This window comes from Zophobas morio, unplaced genomic scaffold (genome assembly GCF_036711695.1).
Source record: "Zophobas morio isolate AGI-343-1 ecotype UQ-CSIRO unplaced genomic scaffold, CSIRO_AGI_Zmor_V1 ptg000133l, whole genome shotgun sequence".
In the NCBI taxonomy this organism is placed as follows: domain Eukaryota; kingdom Metazoa; phylum Arthropoda; class Insecta; order Coleoptera; family Tenebrionidae; genus Zophobas; species Zophobas morio.
In genome coordinates this window covers 111,198-125,932 of record NW_026972238.1, presented here as the reverse complement: position 1 = coordinate 125,932, position 14,735 = coordinate 111,198, and the positions used below count along the sequence as shown (strand labels likewise).

Below are 14,735 nucleotides of genomic sequence, written 5' to 3'. Positions count from 1 at the left end.
GTATTATAATGTTGTGTATAATTAAGTAGAATAACGTAAAGCATAAAATATATATAGACATAAGTCAAAGAAATAAAAAGAGAGCAAGGAAGGGGCTTGAACGATTTCGGTCTGTAATTACACCTTTACGAGGTCGAAATTTGCTTCCATATATGTACAATAAATTTAATTTAACCAGATAAAATTATACCTTGCTTAATTTGTGTCTAATTAGAAAGGTAGACCAAATTAAATTTTTGTATAGCGATGAAAAATCAATTTCCCTTTCTTGTGATTTTATTGGTTGTTTCTTAGATTTCTGATTGAATTAATCACGGCTCAATTTCCTGTGAAAATTTAGAGGGTTATGTTTTGTTTTTTTTTCGTGTTTTTGTATTTATATGTATGTGTGTATCTTATGGTTATGTACTTTATACTTAATGTATTATACAATATGTTTTTGGCGTCCATGTTCATTTTTGTTTTTCTATTGTGTTTTTTGTTTCTTGTGCTCGTATGCTATGTTGTTTAGTATTTTTTCTTGTTACATTCTACTTGTTTTTCATACTAGTAAGCAAAAAGCTCAAATACTCGAAACTGGTTGACTCCCTCGAGGTGAAGAGTAAAAATCCGGGGATCCACGTGACGGATTAATATTTAACGAAGGCCACGAAGCTGAAGTTTTTCATTTATTAATTTTATTTTTAACGCTTATATAAAGTTTTAAAACAGATTTTGAACATTTTTGCAAGAGTTGTACTCTTCTTATAATGAATTTATCATTTTACCGAAGTAAAACTCATCTGGAGAATTGTTTAAAAAGATTAAAAGTAAGGAAAAGGCAGTTTGCTAACCAGTTAATAAACGGTTTTGCGCAACTTTTTTATTTAAACCCACAAAATTTATAAATATATTTTTTTAATTATATATTATCAGAAAATCATAAGAAAAGGTATAAAATGATTAAAAAAGAGATTAACGAACTTGAAAAAAAATTACGTACAATAGATAAGGAAAATTATTGTCAGGATTCTGCAGTATCAAATATTTAATATTTATTTATAAAATAAATTTATATTTTTTTTGGTTTTAATATGTTTTATGACTATATATTTTAAATTTAATTTTATTTATATTGTTTATATATTTTAGTTATAACTTAAAATTACTTACATTTTTTATGTTATTTTTTTTTAATTTTTTTGAATCCTTTATTTAAATTTTTAGTTATTATATTATTATTACTGCTAGACCGGATGTCATGTTGCTTATTTTGAGGCCGATTGGATCATTAAATCTTCTCCTTTTAATACAGAAGATTTTGATTGTTGTAAAGATTTTTTTAAATTTTTTAACAAAATATTGATGTTTGAAAATATTTTTCAAATTCCATATTGAAATGTTACAACATTTAAATACCAAAAATATAATAATTTTAAAATTTTTTTTTAAATTATTTACCTTAAAAATTTAATCCTTTTTAAGATCTATCAAATTATTTGGTTTATGTTAATTATTTCATAAGTAATTATATTTTTTTCAAAAAAAAATCTATAAAAATTTTATTTTGTATGTTATTATAAAATTTTTTGTATTTTGCTTAATTTATTTGTTTTAAATTTGTTTAAACCTTAATATTTATTTCATTTTAGTAAATTAATTTAAATTAATATTATTTTTACTTAATTTCATAAAAACTTTAACTTTAATGGAAAAACTTTAAATAAAATAATTTTTATTAGGAATTTGTAATCTTTTATTTGAGTTATAAAGTTACTTGAAAATTTTTGAATTTATTTTTATAATTTCAACTTGTAAATTTTTTAAATTTATATGAATTTTTTCATATATATAATCATTATTATTTACTTAAAATAAGCAAAGAAACTTCTAATACAGTTTTCACACATTTTTCTGATTATTTTATAATTTTTTTGGGTGTAAACTATTATTTATGAAAATTTTATTTTTTTAAATTGTGAATTTATTATAATTTTTTATTTTTTTGTATGAAATTTACTTTTTTTGGTTTTTATTAAAATTTTAAATTTTTATGAAATTTATTTTCTGCAATTTAAAATTTTTTATTATATATTAATTTTTATATTAAATATTTTATATAAAATTTATTAATAATATTTTCATAGTTTTCATAATTTTTTTTAATTATATATAATTTTTAAGAATAGATTATACTTTATTTTTTTTAAATCTATTCCTTTTAATATTTTTATAAAATTTGTTATTTGTAGAAAATTTGTTATTTATAGCTATAAAAAAATTTTAAATATAATAAATACTTTATATTTTTTATAAAAATATTAAAAAATTTATAGATGAAATTTAGTATTATTTTTTTGACTTTTTAAATTTTTTTAATTTTATATATAAAATATTTAAGCATGAATTATACTTTTTTTATTTTATTAATAAAAAGTTTATTAAAGTTAGAAATTTTTTATTATTAGTTTTGTTCTATAAAACTTTACGTTATTAATAATTCTCTTAGGTAATTATACTTTTTTTATTTTTATTTTAAAAAATTTTTTTATAGAAGTTTAATTTTTTTTTTTAAACTTGTAGTATTTATGTTTTATGAATTCTTATTAATATAAAATTTATTATGTAAAATTTTTCAAAATATCAACTAAATTTACAGTATAAATTATACTTTTCTTATTTTTATTTGAATTTGGTATTCATATGAAAGCTAATTTTAAGTTTATAATTTTTATTTTTTATTAGTAATTTTAATAAAATTTTTAAAACATTAAATTTTTTAGTTTAAATTATACTTTTTTTTATGTATGTTAGTAGAATGTTCCCGAATGTTCGTGATTAATACTAGCAAGTGCCTTAATTTAAGGGTGTAAATAGCGGGGAAGAAAATGGAAAAAGTCTTTTTTCGTGTGCGTGAAGCTTGGTCGAGGGTGCATTTTTTTCGTAATTAATAGCCAATTCAGTGCGTGTTTTTTTTGTATCTCGGGTGAGCAACGCAATGAAGCTGTATATCGATATTCTTGTTATTCTTCGCTACCTTTTATAGGCGCTGTAGTTAAACACTACGCGAGAAGATTAGAAGTTTTAAACAAACTCTTAAAAAAAATATTTATTATATCAAATTAATTATTAAAAATTTTTGAATATTAATTATTTTTTTCAGTATATTTATACTTTAATTCATATAAGTTAATATTTTTATGTGTTAATAAAAATTATTTATTTGTTATTTTTTTGTATAAATTTTACTTTTATATTTTATATTAAAAATTTTTTCTGATAAGTAAAATTTTTTATTATAATATTTTCATTTCTTTTATTTAAAGTTTTCATATTATATAAAATTTTTAATAATTTTATTTTAAGTTGGATTTATACTTTTTTATTTTTTATTAATTGTTGTATAAAATTTATTATATGAAAATTTTGAATATTATTTAATCTTTCAGTATTAATTTGACTTTTTTAATTTACATTTAATATTAAAAATTTTTAGTTTACATTTTTATTGGAATTTATAATTCTATTATTCTTTATTATATTTAAATAAAAATTTTCAAAGGTTAAAAATTTCTTATTTTATATTTTCTTAATAATTTTTATATAAATTTTTTAGAATATTTTATTTTATAGTATAAATCGAACTTTTATTACTTTTACTCTGATTTCAATTTTTTGTTAAAGCTAAATTATTTATTACTACTTTTATATTCCATTTTTCAAAAATTTAAAATGTTTTAGTTTATTAGAAATTTTTACTTTTTTATTTTTATTAAAGATAAAATTTTTTTTTAAAAGATATAATTTATTGGTAATATTATCTTAACTTTTTACTACTTTTTTAGTTTATTTATTATATTATACGAAATTTTAAATTTTGATTTTTACTTTTTTTTTCTATTATAAAAAATTTATAGGTTTATTCTTTTTAATTTAATTATAAATATAAATTTTTTTTAATTATTCTTTAAAATTTTTAAATATTAATATTTTTGTGTAAATTATACTTTTCATTTTATTTGTATATAAAAATTTTAAAAATGTCGAAGGTTCAAATTTTTTTTTTATATATTTTATAAATTTTTATATTTATTATAAACTATTAATTAAAAAGTAATTTTATTTTCTTATTATTTGTCATACTTTTATTATTATAATAATTTTTTTTATTTTATATAAAATTTTTTAATAAAACTTTTTTTGATATCAATTATATATTATTATCGCTATTTATATACATATAATTTATTGAACGTAAAATTTTTTAATTTATTATTATTATTTGCAATAAATTTTTTACTTTTAATTATAATAATAAAAAAATTATTTAGTTTAAAATTTTTTTTTTTATATTTTTATTAAGTAAAAATTTGTATAATGAAATATTTTAAACTTATCAAATTTATATGTATTTATAATTTTATTATAATAATCTTATATTAATTTTAGTGTTTATATTAAAAAAAAATTTTTTTAATTCTTACTTTTAGCCATTAAAGATTTTCCCGATATTTCTTTGGATACATTTGGAAATAAAAAATTTTGTCTGTTGACTATTATTAATAAGTAAATAAATTAATAACAAAACTTATTATTATTACTATTAAAAAGTTAATTCTTAACGTAATAATTATATTTAGTAGTAAAAATTTTATTAAAATTATAATTTATAGCTGTTAATATTAATTTTATTACGAATAGTAATAATTATACTAATAATAATAACCAGTACTAATATTAATTATAAATTAATAATAAATATCAATACTAATATTAAAAGTAATTATTAACGCATTAAATTATTTAAGTAAATTTTTTTTAATAATACATAGATATTAAAAATTATAAAATTACTAATAATAATGCTATTAATAAAAAATAATAATAATAAACTATTCCAGCTCTGATGCCGTACGCTCGTACTTTGTATCGACAAGCCACGTGGCCAGAGATATTAAAGGAAATGTATTGCAAACGGGAAAGTATAGAGATAATGAAGGTTTCTTATTATTATGATTATTATGCTTATGATCTTTATAACTATTACTATTATTATGATTATGATTATTATTACTATAACTATTATTATTATTATTTGTAGGCAATGAAGGCGAATGTGTAACTTTTATACTTCTGTTAAAACCACAATATATAATGGATGTTTGGTAAAATAATAATAACAATAGTAAAGCTACATTTATTAGCATTAATATTTATTATAACTTTATTAAAAAGTTTATGCTAGTAAGCACGTGATCCTTTTCCTTCACCTATAAGAGCAAAGTAATAATTTTATATATTTATTAAAGACATTTACTCATTAAAAAATGTTATAGTTATTATTCTAAAAATAGTGTTTACGAAGTCTTAAGTGGCCAAAGAAGAATGTTTAAATCATTAATTAACCAATCATTTTTTAAGTAAAAGTTCACAAAACATCAACTTTATTATTAAAAAAAAGCGTAGAATTGCGGAGCTTAATAACTTTTACTGTATAATTTTAATAGCCAATAGGGAAATTTAGAATAATATTTGACCAATCATTTTTCGAAAGCTAAATTCTATCTGATAATGATTGAATAATTTCATTTGAAAAGTTTATATATAATTCATCAAAATTTTACATTATTTAAAGTTTGCATTGTACGTTTGGTCATTCGTGTCTCTTAGAGTCAATAGAAAGTAATGTAGTATTCAAACTATTTTCGTAGCCAGCAGGCCATATTTATTTTATTATTAGCCATTTAGCTGACGTTAACCAAGACCGTTAACATTTTCATCATCGAATAAAATATAAATATTTACTAGAGCATTTTAACTCGACAAAATTTATTATAAACTAGAAAATAAAACTTATTCATTTTATTTATTGTAATAATAATCCAATAAAATTAAAGTTGCATTTAAATTTTTTTTTCTGGACAAATAATTTCATACTTTTTACTGAACTTAACCACGTTTTTTAGTGATAGCTGACCAATAACTGCTAGGCCACCTAATACTTAGCCGAAAAAACATTAGTGATTTTAAAAATTTTCAGCCACTAAATTTTTGAATTTTTATTTCTGACTTATAAGAATCAAATAAAAGATTCATCTTTTTTTTTTAATAAAAGATTATTCGACTGTACAAACGTTTACTTTTTTATATAAAACTTTAAGCATTTATAAAAATATTTTTTATAAAGTACGTCTTTTTAATTACTTTTTTAATAAATAAAATAATATTTTTTAAAAAAAAAGTATAACTAATGAAATTTAATGTATAATGATTATATTTATCTAGAGCAGTATTTACTTTTCTTTCGTGTACTTTTCTTATAGACATAAATTTCTTTACATATACACTTTATAATATAAACTCTGTTGAAACGCGTAATTGAAAGCGCCACCGCAACCTTATATTATATTTTTATTTCTTTTCTTATAATAAATATTAAGAAAATCTTTTATGGTAATAAAATATACTCGTTCAGCTATTAATAAAAAAATAAATAATAATTATAATTTTAATATAAAAAATTTAATAATAGATCAGAAAATAAATTAGAAGTAGTGTAGTTTTTGCCCTCACCACGTGCACATTCTAGCCCTCGGCTATTGTCAGATTTATTAAGCGATTATTTTTCTGATTATTATTTTTAGTGTAATTTTTTTTCTAAGCTTTAAATGTCTTTTTTTAACCTTTTACGATACTAATAAAAATAACTTTTTTGAGATTTTATTAAGCGATACTTTATTATTATTTTTTTATATTTAATAATATATTCATTAAACAACGTTATAATAATATTAAAATATATATATAACAGTATAATAGTTTATGCTTTTAGTCGTTTACGAAGAGTTATTGATAATATTTTTTTTGCAGTTATTTGGATCTAACTACCTATAATGGGGCTAATAAGGTTATAAGTTACCCATTTGTTGATCTTTCATCTGATATTAAGGATTTGCCTTTCGAGGTTTATTATTATTATTTTGATTATAATTATTATTTATATAAATTTTATATTATTATTATTATAAAGCCTTATAACTTCAACCCTCTTACGGATTATGTTTACGTGTTTCCCTTTCCATTATTACATGAAAAAAATAAGTTTTTATGCTCGCAGGGACACGGCGGACGCTTAACTCACTTTTTTCCTGGTTATTATTTATGCTATTATTATATATATATTACTATATATAATTATTGTTATCGTAATTATTTATTACTATTTTTCTAGTCATTGTTAGTATTAAAGTTAATGTTTTTAAAAAATATATTAATATTAATAGTTTAATAATGTTTGTATTATGTTGATTATTAAATACAGTTTGCTTATTTTTATTGCTATTATTATTATTTTTATAAGGCACGTGGCACGCTATAGATATAGAGTGTCCTATAGGGACACCCGTTCTTTCCGTTGGAGATGGAGAAGTTCCCTTCATAATAAATTTTTTTTAAGAAAAATTTAATTCTCATAAAAAATAATAAAAATTTTAAGTTCATATATTTTTATTTAAAGATTAATCACAAATATTGTAGTTATAAACATATTTTTTAAATTTTTATCCAATAGAATTAATAATAAATAATACTAATAATCATAATTATAAAAATTGTTATGACTATTATAATTATTTTTATATAATAGAATAAATAATAATAAGTATATTTTTTTATATTAATAGTAATATATATTAAATTCTCGTTTAAAATTCCTATATAATGAAATTTTTAATAATTATTAGTAGTAATGAATAGGGTTTATAATAATTTATTAGGAAAATTAAATATTTATATTATAATGTTATTACTTTTCTCCAATAAGATAAATAATAGATATAAATAGCAATAATAATATATTAAAATTTTCATGTTAAATATATTTATATTATAAAATTAATATTAATAGTATTATTATATTTCAAAGATATTTAAGTTATTATTTTTATATAATAGAATTAATAATAATAAGTATTGCGTATTTATTTTATATAAAACTTTTTTTTATTTTTAAATTTACAAAGAATTATATTTATTATTAAATTATTAAATATTAATAAAAGTTTATAAAAAAAAATAAAAAAAAATAATTATTAATAATAAACGTAAATATTTTAAATAAAAGAAGATTTTTTTGGTATTTGCATATTAATTATATATATATATATATATATATATATGTTTTTTAAATATACAAAATATTTTAATCAAGAGAAATATAAATTATAGCAAACTTTTTTTAATAAAAATGATATACTTCTCAAATATATATATTTGTATTTTCTTAAATATATTTTTTTTCCTAACGAAGCTTTTTATAATTTATAATATTTTTTAATGAAATAAAAAATTATATTTTAGAAAAATTGTTGTTAATAATTTATATTAAAAGTAAGTAAATAATATTATACAAATTTACTTTAAGAATAGTAATAAATGTATAATTTCATTTCTTATATATTTATTATTATTTTCAGTAAATTTTTTTTAAAAAAAATTATTGAAATAAATTTGATTTATAAAAAAGTTAATTTGATTTTTTTTTAGTTGATGCGATTTTTTTATTTTTTACTATAAAATTTGAAATGAATTTTATTTATATTTGTATATTTATTATTTTTAAAATTTATTTTGATAATTATGAAATTTTGTGATTTGAAAAAGAATTAACTTGTTTTTATTTAGTTGAAGCGTTTTTTTAACGTATTTAATTTGAACTGATTTGTAAATTTTAGACGTTGATAACTTTTTACACGTGTTCTAAAGTTATTGGGAATGTATAATTTTTTTAAAGACTTTTTTTTTTATATATTTTTCTTTATATTATATTATTAATAATAATAATAATAAAGCAAATAGTAAAAAGTACGCTTTTATAAAATGTAAGTTTTTTAAGAAACAGTATTAAAGTCTCGAGAACTTTTTAAATTTATTTAAGGTTTTATATAAACTTTAGAAAATTTTCGCATATTGTTAAATTTTAAAAATTTATTACGATTTCTATATAAAACAGTTGAACTGGAAATTTTATTTTTAGTTTTATTATAATTTAGTAATCAAGTTTGAATTTTAAAAATAAAAACTAAATTTTTCACTACAATATGCTTCAGTTTTCTGCAAACTTTCCTCTGCTTTGCTAATTTTACCGTCTACTTAAAAATATTGAAAAAAGAGGAATTCATTTTATACAACTATATTTTATTGCTATAATTTTTTTAAGTAAACTTTATATTATTATTACTCACTTTATACGTTTTTATATTAATTTATTTTTTTTATTAATAAAAATTAATTAACTACTTCACAATTTTTAGTTTTAATTTTTTTTAATTCATTATTACACAATTCTTTGTTTAATTTTACTTTTATTAATATAACTATTACTAGATTTATATATTTATTTTTCTTGTTATTGAGCTTTTCGTTTATATTATATTCAATATTAACTACTTCAAACTTTTTAATTTTAATTTTTTTTTAATAATGCATTATTACACGATTTTTTTTTTAATGTAATTCACTACAAGACTTTTGTATTAAATTTTTGATTAATTTCCAATTAATTATAGTTTTGCAAAATTTGTTATAAAATTTTATATATAAATTAGTTGAACGGGGATTTTTATTTTTATTTTTTATTATAAATTTAGTTAATGAGTTTGAAGTGTATATAAAATTTTCCTTAAAAGTATTTGAAAGCAAAAAGTAATAAAACATTATTTTTTTTAAAAAAAAATTAATTTTAACTATATTTTTAACATTATTGCAGGTTTTTATTTTTAATTATTTTTATTGAATTTCTTCATATATAAAATATAATAAACTAGTTCAATATTTTTAATATGATTTTTATGTTTGATTAATTCATTACACAATTTTGTTTAACTTTTTTTTTTTTTTTAATTTTTAATTATAATAAAAATTTTTTTTTTAAATTTTATTTATTGAATTGACTTTTACAAAATTTTTAGTTTTAATTAATATTGCAAAATTTTTATTCACTACTACCAGCCTTTTGATTCTGAAATTTAAAAGTTTTGCAATATTGTTAAACTTTAAAACTTTAATATGAAGATTTATATATATAATAGTTAACGAAAATATTAATTTTTATTTTATTATAAATTTAGTTCTTAAATATGAAGCGAGTTTTATTAAAAGTATTTTAAGAAAAAAGTTATTTTATTTATATGATAAAGAAAAAACAATAATTATTTCAATATTTTTTATTCTAATTTGATTAACTACAAGATTTTTTTATTATTATTAACTTTTTCTTAAATTTTTTTAATAAATTTATTATTAACTTTTAAAATTTTGATTCACTATTACAAGATTTTTATTTCAAAATGTTAATATGCTATAAATAAATTTATTAAAATTTTCAAAAAGTTTGTATTATTTTAAAGAGATTTTTATTTTTTTTTTCTATAAAATTTTATTAATTATTAAAATATATTCAAGATTTTTAAATTTAAATTTATTGTTACACGATTTATATTGTAAATTTAAATAACTATAACGTTTTTACATTATAATTTCCTTTTAAAAATTTTATCAACTCTTACAGGATTTTTAATTTTTAATTTTTTTATTAAAATAACTTTATATTTTTTTTTTTAAATTTTTTATTAACGTCTACAAGATATTAAATTTTTTTTAATCTTCTTTAATATAAATAATGTTTTTTCATATTTTTTACAACTACAAAATTTTTATTGGGATTTTTTTTAATGTTATTTTAATTTGTTTTACAAGACTTTTAATATTAGATTTTCTTAATAAATTTTTAACTAATTATTGCTAGATTTAAAATTTCAAAATTTTTTATATTTTTTATAAACTATTAAAGATTTTTAATTTTTTTTAATTATAACTAACTTTACTATATAATTTTTTAAATTTTATTTAGTTATTTTATGATTTTTTCTTAAGCTATTTTTTAATTTATAATTTATACTAACTATTACAAGATATTATTTTTTTTATTTTTCCTTTAAACTTTTTATGATAATTAAATGATTTTTAATATACAATTGTATTAATAAATTTTAAATAATTATTACAGGATTTATAAATTTTTTTTTCTAAAAAAATCTTAAATGAACTTTTACGAGACTTTAACTATAAACAATTTTTTTTATTTTTATTAACTATTTTACGGTTTCTACTTTATAATTTCTATATAATTTTTTTTTTTTAAGATTTAATTTTTTTATAATTCTTTCATGAACTTTTACTTGATTTTTAGTTGTATTATTTATTAATTATTTTGAATTATTATTACACGATATTTAATATTTTTATTTTCTATAAAAATAAAAATTTTAATTAATTATTACACGATTTCCACTGTAAATTATATTTAAAATTTAGATAACTAACAAATTTTTCAGATTTTTTTTACAAAATCTTTATAAACTTTTTGTAATTTAGTTATATTTTTTTTAATTTTTTGAATAAATTTCGCACGATATTTTTTATTTTTAATTCTTTTTTTTATAAAATTTTTAATTAAATATTTTACGACTTCTACTATAAATTTTCCCTAAAATGTTAGGGACTTTTACAAATTTTTTTATACAATTTTTATTAATTTTTACTTGTAGTTTAGTTTTATTTTCTTTATAATTTGAATTATAGTTACATGATTTTTAAGATTATGAATTTTTTTATAAAATTTATTTTTCTCTACAAGAATTTTAAATTTAATCTTTTCATAATTTCTTATTGACTTTTTAATGATTTTTAGTTTTATTATATATTGTAATTAATTTATTAAAACTTATAATTATTATAATTTTTTTTCTCAGCTTTACAAGATTTTAATTATTAGAAGAAGTATAAATATATACTAATCCATAGATTGTTGAAATTTTACAAGAAAATTCAGTTTATGGCATTCACGTTGATGGGCTTTATAAATGGAATTCAGTGATGATTAAGCTAAATAAAAATAATATTTTAAGAAAATTTAATAATAATAATAATAATAATAATAATAATAATAATAATAGTAATAATAATTTCATTTTTGTTGAATACGTGCACATCCTGAAGAACAGTTGCCCATTTGCTGTTGGTGATCGCGTTTTCAAAGGGTTTATTATTATCATTATTTATGATTATAATAAATTTAAATTCTGTAATAAACAATTTAATTTAAATATACTTTTACCAATTTTAAAAAAATTATGAAGTTAAATTTATATATTTATATAAATAATAAAATAAAATAAGTTATTAATAAAAATTTAGCTATCCTTGTAGGAAATTATTTTTAGGTAAACTAATCTTTTGAATAATTTTAAGGCTACATACTTAGAATTTAACATTTTGTTAGACAAGAATTTTGTTTTACGGATTTTAATTAAATTTAATGTTGGACGAATTTTGTTTAATAAAATTAAGTGAAATTATTCTAGGTTAAAAAATATTTAAATTTTTGTTAGACTGAAATTTTGAATAATAATTTCAATTATTAAATTTTAGGTCACAATAATAATGAGTTATTAGAGGAAAAGCATGTTTAACCAAATTTAGTGATAATAAAATCGGTACTATAAATTATATAGACAGCAATTGTGTTTACAAAAGTTAATATAATTAACTGCAGGCTACAAAATATCACACAAATTAAAGTTAAGAATTTTGTAACAAAATTCCTGTTTGAACAAATTTTATAAATAATTTTTTAATTCTTAAGTTTAAGTTTAATTAATTATTAGACAGCAGTAAGTAGTAATCTAGTTTAAATTAATTAAAAGACAACTTTGATTAACCAAATTTTAACGAGATTTAATTTAATTTTTATTTTTGATATATATCAAATTTAATATTAAAATATAAGTTACAAAATTCTACATGAAATTATTGCTAGACAGCATTTATGTTTGCGAAACTTGATTAATTTATTGCTAGACAAAATTTGTATAAGAATTCTAATTTTAATAATTTAGTCTTCAAAAATAATAAATTATTCAATTGACAAATAGCAATTAAGCTTTAATAAATTTTATTTATATACTTACTTTTATACTGAAATTTAGTTAATAAAAGTTTAGAAAATAATTTTTAAGCCCCAAATTTATTATATAAATAATTATTAGGCAGCAGTATTCAATGAAATCTAACGAAAATAAAATTTTCGGTTTTAATTAATTATTAGACAACAATGGTTTAACAAATTTCAATTTGTTAAACAAAATTCATTGAAAATAAATTTTAAACTACAAAAATATAAATTAATTGTCGTTAGAAATTTTGTGTAACTAAGCTATTGCAAATAACTTATAGGCTGTAAATTTATAACAAATTATTGTTAGAAATTTTGTTCAATAAAATTTTAATTGATTTATTGTTAGACAAAATTGACAAAATTCATTTTGATTAATTATCAGACAGCAACTATGTTTGACGGGAAACGCCGGCTTCTGTCCAACTCCGCATTTACATTTTCAAGTACTTGAAGACGGTGAATTGTCTTCTCCTACAACAGATTTTTATTTTGAAACTGAAACGGGCGTATTATTTAAGCCGCTTGCTGGAAGAATGTATAATAGCAATTCGCTTTAGAATTTTAAATGCTATAAAAGAGTGTCAAAAAAAGATTGCTTTTTTCTATAATTATAATTAAAATAAAGGAAATTAGTGCACAGCATATTCATTATTAAATAGAAAAGTTTTCTATTTATAAAGAAAAGTAAAGTTTTTTTAATATATAAATTATGAATGCGTGATAAGAACTAGTTATTTAAAAATACTGGATTTAAAAAAAAATTTGTATAAATTAATTTTATTATCTTTATATAAAATATTTATGCCTTGCTATGAACCACTCATAACCATTTTAACAAAATGTTCTTCAAAAGATTACATATAATGGTTAGACAAAAAGCAGTTGTAATAAAAAACAAATGTTGATAAGATTCGTTATTACTTGCTTTAACTTATTTAAAGCAAAGGAAACAACAATAATAATAAAAAAAGGATTTATATGAACCAAAAAAATGGACGGAATTTAAATGAAGCGAAATCTAAATTATTACCTGTAAAAAAAATACTTGCCGGACAATCAATAGATAAATTTTATCAAAAAATTATTGCATTTTTAAAATAAACTTATTTTTATAATAAAATAATTTTAACTTTTTAGTATTGTAGCAACTATATTTTTTATTCGCGAAAAAAAGGGCAGTTCATATACAAAAGTTTGCATTAAAAGCTAAAAGGGAAGGAAATTAAGTTTATAACCATTTGCTGGAAATTACTTTAAAAAAAGTTTTTTTTACAAAAAATTTTTAACTTTATTGAAATCAAATTTTGCTTTTTGAAGTTCTTTATAATTAAATTTATTTCAAAAAAAAGTTAAAATATTCTAAAAAAGTTTAAATTAGTAAATTATTAAATAAATCCTCTTTTACTTTTCTGAAGAAAATACTTGAAGTTAGAAACCAAATTTTGAGTCGTTTGCCTTAAAAAAATGTTTAAAACTTTGGACCATTTTTAGGTAACACCAGTCTTCATACTGAGTATTTTGGTTGGATATAATTTTAAAAAATATAAAAAAAAAAAGAAAATTTTTTGATAATAAAATACAAATATATAAAAAAAGTCGATATTATATATTAATTTATTTTGTTTATAATAGAAACAAAAGATTACCGCTAAAAAAGGTCGTAAATTCAGAATCCAATTTTATTAATGGTAGTAGGCAAAGAGTGTAAGGATGTCTCGCTTGAATTAGAAAAAAAAGCAGA

The 14,735-nt window shown here is 17.2% G+C and overlaps 1 long non-coding RNA gene across 1 annotated transcript; it reads left to right on the top strand.

Moving 5' to 3' along the window:
* The first annotated feature begins 4,889 nt into the window (after positions 1-4,889).
* On the top strand, positions 4,890-6,928 carry LOC135145212 (uncharacterized). Its single transcript, XR_010283370.1, has 3 exons — positions 4,890-4,978; positions 5,081-5,144; positions 6,850-6,928. It is a non-coding gene; the product is annotated as an uncharacterized LOC135145212 (long non-coding RNA).
* Positions 6,929-14,735: the final 7,807 nt, after the last annotated feature.